This window comes from Bison bison, unplaced genomic scaffold (assembly GCF_000754665.1).
Source record: "Bison bison bison isolate TAMUID 2011002044 unplaced genomic scaffold, Bison_UMD1.0 scf7180017864040, whole genome shotgun sequence".
Lineage (NCBI taxonomy): Eukaryota > Metazoa > Chordata > Mammalia > Artiodactyla > Bovidae > Bison > Bison bison.
Window position 1 is genome coordinate 6,014,053 of NW_011494612.1, and position 14,198 is coordinate 6,028,250.

Sequence of the window (14,198 nt, forward strand, 5' to 3'; positions counted from 1 at the left end):
CCGGAATCACTGGGGGCCCCTTTACAAGGCTGCCCACCACAGTGCACCCTCTGCCCTCAGTAATTCATGTCTCTCCTGTGTGCGAGATACCCCTCCTAAGATCTCCAAAAGTGCTATTCCACTACTGCATCAGCTCTCCAGAATCTTATCTAAATAAACTCCAGGTATAGCGAGGCTCCTTGAATGTAGTTCTTTAAGGATGGCTCCTAGGCCATTTCAGTTAATTTCTGGTTTGTGTAATACTGGTGCCTCTTCTCTGTCATTCACTTTGGAAAGAGAGAGAGACATAGCTACTCTGATCCATATGAGGCTCTACTGTAAGAAGATCAACCCAGATCTGGAGTTAGTCTTAGATACTGCTGTGTTGGAGGGCACTCTGGTGATATAGCTTTTTGGCAGTGATTGGGATTATGGGACAAATGGTAAATTGGCCTGTAATTGAGCTCAATACTAGGTTGTTGGTTAGACTGAAATCTGCCCAAAGGTCTTATTGTTAATACCTGGGCTTGCTCACCAATGTATAAAGAAAACAAATGGAAATGCCCTTTAGTTTTCCATAGTAAACTACATGGAAAAACTTAATTTTTTTCTATCCTGCATAATAGAGTATGCTGCTGTGTAGCTTCACTACTTGTTTTTTTTAACTGTAAGAACAAAAATTTAGGAAAAAAATTAAAACTCATTTCAATTGCAATTAATCTGAAATGATTTAGCTGTTCATGAACGGTATTTTTTCTGATGGCATTTCGCTGATCGTCGTGTTCCCGAAATTGATCGTTGGTGTTCTAAACCATTTAAAAACCAAACCATACAAAGGAACTTCAGACAAAAGAAGAGAGAAAATATTTTAAAGTAGTACAAGATACAGAATCTTCCACGTACTTGTATTACTGTAACATATTATCAACAAATAAAACCTCAAAATTCACTCTGTATCTTTAAAAAAGAACACACTAGAAAAAACTAGATGAAAAGTTATTTTACCTACATAGAAAATAAGCTTATGTTGCCAGTTAGTAAGAGAATAGTTGAGCTTCTGGTCATAGTAAGGTTGGAACTCAACGTACTGGCTGGAAGACTGTGTCCCTCTGCAACTGAGTATGTGTAATAGAATCTATAAGAAGCAAATTGCTGAGTGGATCAACTTGTATAAAGTCCACTTTTTCATGCCACCTGCTTTTACTTTTGGTGTTTGAAGAGGGTATGTGTGTGTGTGTATATGTATATTCATCTAGTTAGCCTCTTCCTCACTTCTTTTGAGTGCATGTTCGTAACTGGTATACTCTGCAGGGTATTTTGCAAGTATATTGCTCTGTCCACAATGGGAGCTTTGTATTTATTCATGATGCTACTTGGAGATAAGTGACAAGTGACACTAACACCCCTTTCAGTGATTTAAAAAAAATGCTGTTGACTAAAGAAGAATTGTGGAGCCATTTATCTTTGGCTTACTCCGAGTCTTCAGTCTTTATTCTCTTCTGAACACCCAGATACTGTGGTTATCTTTATTTGGGACATATTGGTACCGGGCCCAGCTAATTGAAATGACACAGAACAGGATGAGAGGGACAAGGACCTGGAACCCCAAGTGGTTTGCTAGGGCTTGGGAGGCACTGGGACAACAGGATCAACTGCAGGAACTGGAAGGAACCCCAGTCCAGACCCATTGTTGGCCATTCATGTGTAATAGGCAGTCACTCAGGCCAGGTATCCTCACTGACCCCTTCATTTGCATTCCAGTGTGAGTGAGTGAATGCTTCACTCCAGATGGGTAGAACATATCAATATAGAATGTGGGAATAGGCAGTATATTTATAAATTCATTGTGATTAACATCCTTATCATTGCTAATATATATTTTTTTCAACTTTTAGGCTTATGTATTCTCTCATTGCATGGGTATGACAGATACATATGAAGCTGAGACCTGTAGAGGTTAACACACAGCTACAGTCACATAGGGAGAAAGAGCAGGGCTCTTGTTTTTCAAATAATTTTATTTATTTTTGGTTGTGCTGGGTCTTCGTGGCTTTGCAGGGTTTTCTCTAGTTGTGGTGCGCGGGGCTCCTCTCCAGTCGCGGTGTGTGGGCTTCCCGTTGCGGTGGCTTCTCCGGTTGGAGCACAGGTCTAGGGTGTGCAGGTTTTGGTAGTTGCAGCACCTGGACTCAGTAGTTTTGGCTCCTGGGGTTTAGAGCGCAGGCTCAATAGTGTGGCACACAGGCTTAGCTGCTCAGCTGCATGTAGGATCTTCCTGGATCAGGGATTGAACCCATGTCTTCTGCACTGGCAGGCAGATTCTTTGCCACTGAGCCACCAGGAAAGCCCCAGGACCAGAGCTCTTTATTGCCTTGCACTGTGGCTTTACATCAGGGAGTCATGAACTGAAATCGACTCCATTTTCTTGAGCACATGACAAAAACAAGGTGGCTTCCAATTCTTGGAGTAGCAGGATTCTGGGAAGGATGCTAGATGAGTACTTAGGTCCCCAGGATAAGATGGAGGTGGTTTGGAGAGCAAAAATGGGTGGTGGAGGCTGGGTCTTTGGAGTAAGACAGGAACCCTGTTAACAGAAGTAAGAACAGGATAGTTTGATATAGGGAGTATTGCTTTATAAATCCTTAAATTATTTCTGTCCAGAGTCAGGATTGGGCCCAGAGTTGGGGTGGGCTGAACTGCTAGGTGGGGTTTCCACTTGAGGTGCTGGAAGGAGAGAGGTACAATGGTAGAGGACTGGTTAGGAAAGGATCAGAAATTGAGTCATACTGTAATGGAAACTTCTGAAAGAAGTATTTGCATTTTACCAAAGATTAAAGTTAAGAGGATGAAGCTCTAGTTATGCTCTTTCAACACCAGCCAGCAGATGGAGAGATGGGTTTTTTTGGCAGGGATGGATCGACGGTTGGTGGTGGTGGCCTTCCTGGAAATTACAGTCATACCCGTTGCTTACGCCATGGTTGAAACTGTCAGCCTTGTAGCTTTGCTATTTCAACACTAGCCTGCAGGTTAAGGATTGCTGGTGGTGGGGCGTGCGGGGACTTGTGACTTAGGAGTAGGGAGAGGAGCTGGTTGCAGGTCTCCCTGGAAACTTTGAAATTACACTGTATGAGGTCAACCCCCTTTGCTTGCAGTTGCATTTGTTAGCGTATTGGTTTTCTCTGTTGGACATTTATGACGTCACTAGAAAATCCCTAGAAGCTTATTGTGATGCCATGAAAAGGCATTCTGGAAATTCAGAGCAAATCAAAGTCAAGAATATTGTTACTCTGGGGAAAAAAATGAGATTTTTGTTTTTGTTTTCATGGGAATGTCCTTGGTGATAATGAAGGAAGGAAAACACAGGAAACATACAATATGCTGTGAAAGCAGATTCATTTCTGATGGAATATTTCTCAATATTTTTCATGAAACATGAATCATGGGTCTTGAAGGGGCCACAAAAGGTCATAGTTCATTCTCACGGGGAGGCAGCACTATACCTATGGCATCCTAGACAAAAGATTTTTCTTTCCTAGGCCAGATGAAAGTGTATAAAGAGCTAATTGTTGGGGGAAAAAAGAGTCTTAGCAATCAATATGAATTCTTTCCTTTGCTTAAATTCAGACATTAATAGAGGGCAGCCACAGGTCTCTTCCATTATTTTCATATCCTTGTCTGGGCTGAGGTGCTGGCAGTGCAGCCTTCCTTCCTGTCCACACATGCCATCTTTTTTTTCTGGGCCATTTCTCTGCTCCCTGTAAAACCCTTCAGCCAAAACAAATACCATACTTCCTTTAAGCTTTAGGTCTGTCTCCTTCAGGAGGGCCCTTTCCGCCCCTCCATTTCAGTCCATTCTGACCTTCCTCTGCGTTCCTGGAGGAGCAGGTAGCACTGCATGTGAGCGTCTGGTGGTATGTGTCAACCTTCCCTTAGCCCTTGAACTGGACTGTGAATTCACTGTGACAGGAAACAGTGTATCCTCCACCCTAACCCACCCCAGCCACACAGCCTGGCAATAATTCCTGACTTTAGACCCTTGACTAGCTCTGGCATTATATCAGATGTGATGATATTTCTTTTAACTTTTACTATTGTGCTGGGAACTCAAAGGTGTTTAGTTATGTGATTTAGTGGCTTTGAAAATCTCTGTAGAAGAGCTTCCAAATCACATTTTAGTTAAAGCCAATCAGTTTCCTTTACAAAAACATTTGGAAGTCTGAAAACTTTCATATTGACCTGTACTAATGCTACAATTTTTATCTTTCAAGTCTGTTATATTTCAAATAGTGAGCCCGAAGGAAACAGATGAATGTTACGGTGATAATAGCAAAAACAAGATAAAAGTGAAATGCTTGGGATCACCATTATTCTATAAAGAATAATATTTAAATATTTTTAATTGCTAGTGTTCTTTGTCCAGAATAATCCAGACATCTTTATGAAGATGATTATTACTCAGCCAATCTGTGTTAAGTGGGTAGAGATCTTGAAATGGCAGGAGGGGAAGCTCCAGGAAAACCCTTCTCTGAGATGGCTGTAGTTTGGATGCTATTAGAGTGGAAGCTTTTTCCCCCTCCTGCTTTGCTCTCCCTAAGCCTTCTTCAGCTCTGTGTCTGACTCCGCCCGCCCCACCGAGTGTGGGAACCGTATCATTGATGAACAGCACGCTCTGCTCACAGGCTCTGTGAATGACACCATTGAGAGCCTTTCCGCATCTCTGAATCTCCTTGTTTGTCTCCCTCCCACCCCCTCACCCCGCCATATTCGGAATCCAGAATGCCACAGGGACGTTCAAGTTACTTTTTTTTTTTCTTACTTGGTACTTTAAGTGCACTTATTAGACTTGTTTGGCACATTAAAGCACCAACCTGACATTCTTTCTAAGAATTTTAAGACACGTCCTAGGGAGCTCTCATTGTCTCCTGCTTTGTTAATTGAGAAATGACAGGAGTGATGTCACTGGGAGGGCTTACAAGCTGAGGTAGACTATCATTTCACGAGCAAATCTGTATGGTCTGTGCCTTTAAAGCAGACTGACTGAAAATGAGGTATTCCTGCTTTACTGGCTTAAAACCAAGGAAGGGGACCTGCTGTAAATGAAGTCGGTCTTCTAAGATTGATTGCACCCTTCCTTGTCCTGGCGTAAATTTGCAAACAAGATTTTCATCAAAACTATTTGGGTGGTTTGAAAGTGAAATTACTGCATATGACTGCCTTTAAATCTTTGAGAATCTTTGCGAGCTTTCATTACACTGAATATCTATTTGATTTTTATTTGATTGTATTTAATTATTTATGGAAAGTCTGCATTATATGGGGAAAGGTTTTTTTTTTTTTCCTGTTACAATTTTTGTATTTTGAGAGCTTTTTTCAGAGCACAGGAAACCACTTTTAAAGTCAATTTGTTTTGCATCTGGGGATTTGTGAGAGATCACTAACCTGAAATCTTACTGTGAACAGTTAAGGTCTCACTTGATAAATCTTGTAGAATTAAAAATACCAAATCTTTAGCCCAGGCTAGCCCTTCTGTACTGCCCATCTTTTTGATTGATCCAAAGCTATATTTGGTGAGAGTTATTAGTACATAGCCTTCCAGTGAGGCTCTAGGTTGAGAGAATCTTTGAGTTTCTAGGAAAATCTGAATTACTCCACCAGCTTGCCAGCTGATTTTATAACTTAAGCTTTGGGACAGATTGGTCTTTTACCCGTGTGTGTGTGGTATTGATGAAAGGTTGATGAAGAATCACTTTTAGCATTGTAGATATATACCTGATCTCTCAAATGCTTGGAAGCCTTATTTTGGGTATGATGATTCACCTTGTCTCTCACACACAGGGCATATGTAGTTGTTTGTGCAAACAGGAGTTCTGTATGCTGATCTGATTGGTCCCCTTTCAGACAATAGCTTGCTGCTGAGTAACTGGAAGATTACCAGCAGAGTGATAAGAACCAGTAAATACTGATGTGCCTAGAGCAGAAGAAGGCAATGGCAACCCACTCCAGTACTCTTGCCTGGAAAATCCCATGGACGGAGGAGCCTGGTGGGCTGCAATCCATGGGGTCACTAAGAGTCGGGCACGACTGAGCAACTTCACTTTCACTTTTCACTTTCATGCATTGGAGAAGGAAATGGCAACCCACTCCAGTATTCTTGCCTGGAGAATCCCAGGGACGGGGGAGCCTGGTGGGCTGCCGTCTATGGGGTCGCACAGCGTCGGACACGACTGAAGTGACTTAGCAGCAGCTGGAGTGCAAAGCCCAGTTTTTGGAGGTGGTCGGAGGAGGGTCTGGGATGCTAAGTGCAGCTGTCATCATTCTGGGACCAAGTAATGTCATGAGAATGGTTACATCAGTGCCAGACTGTGCTGTATCCCAGGAGGTGTGAAGTCCCTCTCCAGATGTACCCACTCTGTCTGCTGCTTTCTGCCTTGCCCAGTAATCTTGATTGTCTTTAGCTATTCTTACATATTCATGGGGCTTACTTGGTGGTTCAGTGATAAAGAATCCATGGGCCTTTTTGATCCCTGTGTCAGGAAGATCCCCTGGAGAAGGAAATGGCAACCCACTCCAGTGTTCTTGCCTGGAAAATGTCATGGACGGAGGAGCCTGGAGGGCTACAGTCCATAGGGTTGCAAAAAGTCAGACGTGAGTGAGTGACTAAACCACCTCCACAACCACCACACATTCATAATTAGGACAAAACCTTTACCCAAAATTATATTCTCAGACTTTCTTTGGTCTTTTTCTCCAAATAAAGCTTGAGTGATATAACTGCTAGAAGTTATAAAAATTATGTTCTGAGAGTAAAGGCTCTGTAGTGTGAATCCCTGACTGTTTGCTAGATAATGGTTAAACTCTTAACCCCAATTTCCTCTCTTAAAATGGAGGTAGTGGGAATCCCTATGCAATAAGGTTGTGAGATACAATCCATTGTAAGTACCAGCATCATCACCATCACCGTCTAGTAATGTATACAGCTTTGGTGATGATTTTTGTCCTAAATTGATGTCATGATCAGTTGTGGGCATTGAGTTGATTATCTGGCTCATGGAAATCTGTCTTAAGTTCTGGTCTCTATTTTATTGCCAACTTAACAATAGGCTTGCTTTCATGGGGTTGATGGTGATGGCAACATTTCAGATGAAGGTTTATGGAAATGTATATATATTGTTCAGATAAAGGATTGTGGATAAAACAGTGGCTCCACCTTTTCCTACATGTAAAGTAAGTTTTGTAGTTGAAGCTTCAGCTGTTTCTTTTTCTGAATGATAAAACAGTTAATTCTCACACTGTACCTGAGAGGCCCTATTCAGACAGGCCTATGAAGCAGTTCCTCTGGGTAAGCTCCCTCCTTTATGTCTTGTCATTCACATTTCAATGAAATTCTGGACTTCTTTAATCTTTATTTAATGTATTTTGCTCTTAGGCTGTACTGAAGGGGCAGTAAAGCATATTGGTAAGATTATTATGGGTTTTGGGGTAAGATTGCCTGGCTTAGAAGTCCCCTGCATGTTAGATGTATATCGTAAAAGCAGTTACTTCTCTTTACCTACACCTAATCTGTAGAATTGGAATAATAATAACAGTCTTAAAGAATTGCTGTGGAGATTAAATGACATATTGGGTAGAAAGCACTTAGAAGAGTTTCTAAAGCAATGCAAGGGTCCAGTAAAAAAGGAACCATTATTAGGCTCCCAGTATCCTTTACAGCTAGACATTGAACCACGCTTTTTTTTGTTACTTGTCAGTTTAAAGCATTTCAGGAAAGCTTTCTGAACTTGAGGCATTGGTTAGGAGTTTTCAGATGTCTTCACACTTTAGTTGTAATGCTTCAAAATAATAATGTTTCATAATAATATGTTTAAAAATTATGCATTGGGAGTTTAGCTTCTGTGCCCTTTTGTCTTGCAGGCTTGCTCAGCAATGACTAAAATGTCATTTCTGAGGGCACCGCTGCTTGGAGTTCCTTAAAAGTCATGGATTGTTGTGTGCCAGATAATTCCAAAGAAGCTAATTGTCTCGTTACCTTGATTGTCCGCCACATTTTATGTCACAGCTTGTAGTCTTTAGTTCTTGCTTTATTCTTTTGTATTTTTTTACCTTTGTTTTTACACTTATAATTTGAAATGGGAAATTTCATGTAAAGAAGACTGTAAAGGATTCTTAAGGTTTAGGGGTCAAATCTTAGTAATCTTTGTTTCCCAGTGCCTGGCCAGCACCTCCTCAGTGTCCAGAACAAAAGGAAAGTCATTTCCTAATATACTGCTGAAAAATCATGTCAAATGATGGGAAAAGTCTCTTAGTCAATTCACAGAGGTAATTTTTTGTTTTTGTTATTGTGCTTAAATAGTTAAGTTTGGTTATTTTTTACTCTCCATTCCTCAAGTTAAGATAATGAATGCAAGAATAAGTTTGTTTCCAAAAGCACACAGTAATTCTGAAGTCCAATATATGGGTTAGCTCCCTTATTTTGTAAAAAACATGAAGGAATGATCATTATATTCATTCTTTTGATAATGTTTTTCTTTTGTGAGGAGTAGGCTGGAAACACCCTGGAAAGTATTGTTAAGGCTATTTAATAGTGAAAGATGGACCAACTTTATCTTTTACATTATTAGCAAGTAATTTAGATTATTCATTAGTATTTTATGTTTTCATGCAGTTAAAAATTATTGCCATTATCTTTAGCAGTAAACTCTCAGTAAACCCCATGTCAGACCCAGGAATAATAGATAGACTACACCTTAAATTGTAAATGAGTTTGATTACTGAAGTAAGTGGAGTTGCTACGGTGATTTTTCTCTTCCTCCATCAGCAGAGTGATTGAAGGAAAGAGCGAGGTGGTGAGATGGTGAGGGGCAGGCAGGAGGCCAAGGCAGCTCGAGTGAAGGCAGTGCTGGTGGGTGTGGAAGTGGGAACAGAAATTTGAATTGTATAGAAGATAGTCATGACTTGTTGACCAGGGAAACACTGAAGAAAGGGAGTAAGCTATGGAATAGATGTTGTATGTTTCCCTAAGATAGGCAGAATCTAGTCCTTCAGGAAAATGTTTGTCTTACAGTGTAAACAATAGTGACTAAACATTTTGTACTGTCATAATTGGGCAAATATTAGGATTAACAAAAAAGAAAGAAAAAAATTTTTTTAAGTAAGTGCTTTTTTTCTGGTAGTATTGCTTCTCAGAGGAGAGTTTCAGTGACTTGAAAAGTATTTTGCACACTATTTTTCAGGATGTGAAGACAGTTGGGTGAAAGGGAAGTGTGTTTGAATACTTCTTTCTGGATCCATCCATCTAAATATGGAGAAAAGTGACTTCCAAACTGCCCACTTTCCTTTATGACTACTGGTTTGGGGTTCTTTGAATATACCCATTTTTTATGTGGCTAAATATAATCCTCCCCACCTCCCCCCCACCCCTTTAGCAGTTTGGAGAGAAAAGTTGATTGTTGAAAACTCTTCAAATCTTTTTGTGTCTGAGTTGAAATGGAAGCATTCCATAATTTAAATGTAACATCTTTATGGACACTTCATATATTGCAGTGTAATAGAACCAGAATTGACATGTTTTGTGGTATCTTTCTGGCTGAAGGTGTGTCCACATTTTCACTTAATTTTAAAAGTTTTCAATTACTAACATAATTTCTGCTCTAAACTGGTAAGAGGAGGCAAAACATTGAGGGAAGAAAACTCTTTGGGAAAGGAATGGAAACTTGAAAAGATAAGCACAGGCATTATTCTTTGTGTGTTTTTGAGTGCAAGTATGTTGTTCTGTGCTAGAAGACCGACTAGATGAATTTTACCTGTTGTGTTATGCAGTTCTCAGGAAAGTGGATTTACATACTCACACGTACACTTACTTCATGTGGATGTCAAGGTAAACTCTGCCTGTTCTTGGCTTGAAGTTGCATGTCTTTGACCGCTGTCTGGGGCTGGATTGCTTTCGTTAGCCGGGATTGGGTCCTTTAACATCAGTTCAGGGTGTCTCATGCTAGATCCAGCCATGTCAGTTCTCTGTGCCTGCTGTGAGGATACAAGCAGTGCAGACAAAACAGGTACTTAGGCATGGCTAGAACCTAGCTCCGCTCCTCCAGTTGAGGAAGAATGACCTTTGCAGGTGTTATAATCAAACCTTTATACTTCACTTGCCTGAGTAAGCTGAAATAGTCATAAAATGTTAAAATGTAGCAAAAGTGTTGCTTATTATCCTGTAAGTTACAAATCAAGACCAGAGATCAATTTGGTTAATTTAGTCTCAATAGTCAAGACATTTCTTCGCTTTTTTTAGTGAGTACTTAAAAAAATTTTTTTATAGTGGTAAAAATCCGTAATATAAAACTTATTATTTTAACCTTATTTTAACTGTATAGTTCAGTGGCACTAAGGACCTTCACATTGTTGTAAGCATTCACATTTTTGAGTGACTTAATTCTAGCATGTTATGCTTAACGTAAAGAACACCCATTCTTTACCAGGTAGCTCACTGGTAAAGAATCCACCTGCCAATGCAGGAGACTCAGGTTTGATCCCTTGGTCAGGAAAATCCCCTGGAGCTGGAAATGGCAATCCACTCCAGTATTCTTGCCTGGGAGATCCCAGGGACAGAGGATCCTGGTGGGCTGCAGGCTGCAGTCCATGGGGTCACAAAAGAGTTGGACACAACTTAGCGACTAAATAACAACAAAGAACATCTCTAACCTCTCAGAATTTAAAAACTGGTTGTATTAACATTGGTGCTTTGTAACTTTTGCATATCAGAATTACCTGAAGATCTTAAAAATGTACAAGCTGGCCTCCAGGCTAATCGCAGGGAATTGTCAGATTGTCTAAGCCAAAGGGAACTGTTGTGTTGTTGGGGGCAAGACCTTGGCATTAGTGTTGAAAAGCTTCATAGGTAATTTAATATGGATTGGAGGTGGGGAATTTCTGGTGAGCCCAACCCTCAGGATGGTTAAAGGGATTCCCATGGTGTGCTTTCCCAAGTACATCACATTCGCGTGCTGTGTACCTGTCAGTTCATCGGGTTCCTTTTCTTTAAGAAAGTTGGCAAAGTGCTTAAAAATCTTTTTATCTTGTAATCGTATACTTAATAAGTAAACTCCTCGTGGTGGTTGTCTTTGTTGAACCCATTAGTTAAAATTGGTCTTCAGTTGTTAAAAACTCCTGTAAGTAGTGCATAAGGGTCATCAAACAAATTTGAGTTTATTCCTTTCAGCAGAGACTGGATTTATTTTACCTTCATTTAGATGTAAACACAACAACTCACCTATTATAAACTATTAAAACTAAAAGTTGATCAAAATAGGTAAGATTGTACAGGGTGGATGAAGCTGAAAAGGTGAAATGAGAAAATAACTGTTTTACAGTTTGCTGCTTGCAGAAGCTGCTTTTAGCTCTGGTGCCACTTGACTTGGTGGAAGAATTGGGCTAGAACTATTGCTTTCCTCTTTGTTTCCTTCATAGATCTTGCCTCATACTTTGAATCATGTAGGTGACCAGAAAACAGCTTGGTATTTGGCTCATGATCACCCTTCAGCATACCTGAATCCAGGGTGTTACATCCAGGGTCAGATAATGACAGTTACCAATAACTTTAGCATAGATTATAATCACCTGGGGCTTGTTAAAACACAGATTTGCTGGTATCACCCCCAGGGTTTCTGGTTTAGGTCTGAGATAGGTGAGGTGAGTCCTGATGTTTGTGATTCTGGGACCAGGCCTTGAGAACAACTTTGAGGTAGGAGAATTTTGGGAAGAGGGGCACTTGTAAGAAGAGGGGATTTATAGAGAAGTGCTTTTAAATAAAGGGAATCTCTGGTGGTTCATTGGTAAAGAATATGCCTGCAGTGCAGGAGACACTGGTTCAATTCCTTGGTCAGGAAGATCCCCGGGAGAAGAAAATGGCTACTCACCTGCTCCAGTTTTCTTGCTTGGGAAATCTCTTGGACAGAGGGGCCTGGAGGGCTGCAGTCCATGGAGTCCCAAAGACTTGGACACGACTTAGCAACTAAACCACCACCACGCCCTTAAAAGAGAAAATTCTCAGGATTAAGTTTGGTCATAAAATGATCATGACTGAGCGACTTCACTTTCACTTTTCACTTTCATGTCTTGGAGAAGGAAATGGCAACCCATTCCAGTGTTATTGCCTGGACAATCCCAGGGACGCGGGAGCCTGGTGGGCTGTCGTCTATGGGGTCGCAAAGAGTCAGACATGACTGAAGCAACTTAGCAGCATAAAATGGACAAAAGGAAGAAAATTCTTGTAAATGCAGACAAATAAAAGAATGATTGGCTTAAATTCTTCAGTTGTATGCTCAAAAATAGAATTTTTTCTTAATCTGAAAACTTTCCCCCTCCTTCCATTAGAGTTTTAATGAACTGGGGTTTGAATCAGGGTCTCTTTTCAAAGGATTTGTTTGTATTGTCTTTCCATTTATACCTCCTTACTCAATTGCCATTTTATCAGGAATTCTTTTTCCTCTCTGTGCCTCAGTTCCGATATAGTGAGAATAAATACAATTGCCAAAGATATTCTAGGACTATTTGGAGTTTAATGGATAGTATTATGTAGTATTTGGGGATCACTGAGTTGGGAAACTTATGCAAATATGAGAAGTATTCTAAACAAATAAACAATATCTGATACTCTATTCAAATAATAAGCAAGTATCCCCCCCTTCCCTTGACAGCTAGTGGGTAGTAAAAGAAAATGCCAAAAGGGAGGATAAGAAGTCAGGGAACTAATATGGAAGTTGGTGCCACTCTGTAAAGTATTCTAAAGAAACAGTTAAGACTTTTAAAGCATAAAACTAAGGGAAAAGGAAGTGACTCAGAATTCAAAATAGATAGGGCTCTTTACCAGTAAAGATCTGGAATGGGAGGAACGAGAGGAGAAGCAATCCATGAGAAGCAGTTGGGGTTAGTGAACGACTCCATAGTAACGTGAAAAACAGGATTATACATATTGCCTTTTTTTTCCTTCTGTGGACAGGGCACCATTGTAGAAGTTTAGAACGTTTTGTGCTCTGTTTTAAAAATCTGTTTCAAGAGTCAAATTGAATTCCAGACCAATTGTTAGTAATTAAAGTTACAACTCTTGAGGAGTTTTCTCATGATCTCCAGATGAGTTCTGCCATTGTTCTGTGAATTTTCATTGATCATTTTTCTACTCATTGCACCTGTCATGCTAGTATCAGCAATTAACATTCCTCAGAGTTGAATAGAATGCCAGCCTCCATCTCAGATGGAACTGGAGAACAACAGGTACATTCTACCTATTTCTTGGCTATACCCAGGGTAGTAAGAAGGCAAGTAATTAACTCTAGAAGAGACTTTGGAGAAAATGAGATTCTTTAGAAATTGAGCCAGAGTGCTGAAAAGTAGCTCTGGGTTATGTACTTAGGGGACATAGGAAATGGCTCAACAGGAAGGGTGAAATGGCCTTGCTAATCTGGCCTCTTTAAATTTAAATCAAGCCTATTTCCCTTCCTTGATACAAATCTTTACTATACACTCTCAACAGTCCCACTGTTTTGTGCAACTTTGAAAAAAAATTGACTTAAGTTCACATCAAAGGTCATTGGACTTGAACTCATATAGTAAAAATCGGTTGATCTTGTTAATTTTTCTTTTCCTTTTTTTAAACTATATGTATATATATATTTAAATATATGTTCTTTCCTGGTGGCTCAGATAAGAATCTGCCTGCAATGCAAGAGACCAAGGTTTGATCTCTGGGTCAGGAAGATCCCTGGAGAAGAGAATGGCAATCCACTCCATTATTTTTGCCTATAGAATTCTATGGACAGAGGAACCCCGTCCATGGGGTCACAAAGAGTCGGACACGACTGAGTGACTAACACACACACACATATATATTTTATTGATTGATTGATTTATCTGGATGTACCAGGTCTTAATTGCGGCATGAGGGATCTTTAATTGCAGCATGCAGACTCTTAGTTGCAGCATGTGGGATCTAGTTCCCTGACCAGGGATCGAACCCGGACACCCTGCATCGGGAGCTCAGAGTCCCGCCTGCCGGACCACCAGGGAAGTCCCCTAAATAATATTTTAAAATAATTTCATTTGTTTATCTTGGCTGTGCTAAAGCTGCATGGCCTTCCCCTAGTTGAGGAGAGCCTGGGCCGCTCATTGCCGTGGCTTCTTTTGTTGTGGAGCACAGGCTCTAGGACACAGGCTCAGTAGCTGTGGGGTGCGGG

The 14,198-nt window shown here is 40.4% G+C and overlaps 1 protein-coding gene across 5 annotated transcripts in view; it reads left to right on the plus strand.

Annotated features, from left to right (window-relative positions):
• Positions 1-14,198, plus strand: part of FNDC3B (fibronectin type III domain containing 3B) — a 359,396-nt gene that overhangs the window by 99,479 nt on the left and 245,719 nt on the right. The gene's annotated exons all lie outside the window — the stretch shown is intronic.